This window comes from Aplysia californica, unplaced genomic scaffold (assembly GCF_000002075.1).
Source record: "Aplysia californica isolate F4 #8 unplaced genomic scaffold, AplCal3.0 scaffold00752, whole genome shotgun sequence".
NCBI lineage: Eukaryota > Metazoa > Mollusca > Gastropoda > Aplysiida > Aplysiidae > Aplysia > Aplysia californica.
The window spans coordinates 209,057-211,037 of NW_004798022.1; the positions used below are offsets into that span (position 1 = coordinate 209,057).

The 1,981-nt window shown below is 42.3% G+C and overlaps 1 protein-coding gene across 1 annotated transcript in view; it reads left to right on the plus strand.

Moving 5' to 3' along the window:
• Window positions 1-1,981, plus strand: part of LOC101848386 (dynein heavy chain 12, axonemal) — a gene marked incomplete in the record, with an annotated part of 110,807 nt that overhangs the window by 76,420 nt on the left and 32,406 nt on the right.

Below are 1,981 nucleotides of genomic sequence, written 5' to 3' on the forward strand. Positions count from 1 at the left end.
CCCTCTCTCGGCCTCCCTCTTTCTGTAGCTTCTCCTCTCTCTCTACTCCTTCTCACCCCCTGACTCTCTCTCTCTCTCTTTCTCTCTCTCTCTCTCTCTCTCTCTCTCTCTCTCTCTCTCTCTCAAAATCACGTCTCCACATACATGTTCCCCCCCAGGCGTGGCCCGACGATGCATTGTCCCGTGTGGCGCACAAATTCCTGGAGAACGCGGAGATAGACGTGAACGAGAAGGAGTCGGTCGTTACCTTGTGCCGCTACTTTCACCAGAGTGTCAGAGAGTTCTCTGTCAGGTACGCTCTCAGATCTATGTTTTGGTAGAAATATATATATATATATATTTCTGGGTTTTAAAAACCTCTCATCATCCAAAAACCTGTATTATAATATTCTGACTTAGACAGTGAAACTATGGGTGATTGGCGGGTGCTCTGGTGTGGTTTGCTCTTTCTTTCCTAGCAAACATCAATCGTCCTTATCTCTCCTCCTTCTTATTTATGTTTGTTACTCTCTTGTAACACCTCTAATCTTCAGCACTTGTATGACCTTATTGTGTTGCAAGTGCCATAAAACTCTTACTGAAGCGAAACTAAAACAACCGTACTTTGTTGCCCGAGTCTTGTGTGCTGTGTTCTTGATCACTTGATTACTTGGATCTTCAAGGACGGATTCTATCCATAAATCCTTCTCCCTTCTCAGCAGGCTCTACCTTAAGGTTGTCGTCACATATTGATGTTCTCCTTCAGTTGTGTTCTTTTTCTGAAACAATCACGACATGTAACTGGGCATGGTTTTTCAGGTTTTTTACATGCTCCGACGATCACAGAACAGAAGTGCCTCGGGGTTGGTTGCGAATGCCGACAGCGATAACTTGTGAGCACACAAGTTAGTCTAGACGTGTTAGTCTGTGGGTGGTTGGCGGGTGCTCTGGTATGGTTTGCTTCTTCTTTCCTATCGAACATCTATCGTCCTTATCTCCCCTTCTTCTTTTCTATGTTTGTTACTCTCTTGTAACAGCTCTTATCTTCTGGCGCTCATATGACCTTTTGCAGTTGCGAGCGCCGTAAAACCTCTACTAAAACAAACAAATGTGTTAATCTTTTGTTACGGTAAGCATTTTGAATTTTTTTTTTTAATCACGACGTGTACATCCCAAGGTTCCTGGTGGAGCTCGGCCGACACAACTACGTGACGCCCACGTCGTACCTCGAGCTGATCCACGCCTTCAAGAACCTGCTCCGGAGCAAACAGGACGAGACGATGAAGGCCAAGAGGAGATACGTGGTGGGCCTGGAGAAACTGGCCTTTGCCGCCTCACAGGTGGGAGGAACATAGTTGTGATTCACAAAAGACCTCAGTCAAACAGGGTGTCTTCCGTCTATTAGTTTTATTATAACTGAAATTATAAAAAAAACAAAGAAATGCCCGAACTCTCCCATGCTTACAAATCCAACCAGTGACATCAGACTGAGTAACATCTCGCTCTCATCCAGTCTCACTGGGTGCATTGATCGTCAACAGAAAATAGGATTATCACGTTGCAACATGGAACAGCAGTACTGATTAATACACTTCCTGTGTGTTAATCCACGAGAAAATATAGTTCCAGACTCACTGTTTAACCCCAAAGTAAACATTGTAACTGTAGAAGTTTTACACTGCCATTGACACTGATTAGATTATTTAGATCACAGGTAGGAGGATAATTAATTATTGTAATTAAAAAGTTTTAGCTGTAGAAGTTTTACACTGCCATTGACACTGTTTAGAATAATTAGATCACAGGTAGGAGGATCATTAATTTGTGTAATGTAAAAGTTGTAACTGTAGAAGTTTTACACTGCCATTGACACTGTTTAGAATAATTAGATCACAGGTAGGAGGATCATTAATTTGTGTAATGTAAAAGTTGTAACTGTAGAAGTTTTACACTGCCATTGACACTGTTTAGAATAATTAGATCACAGGTAGGAGGATCATTA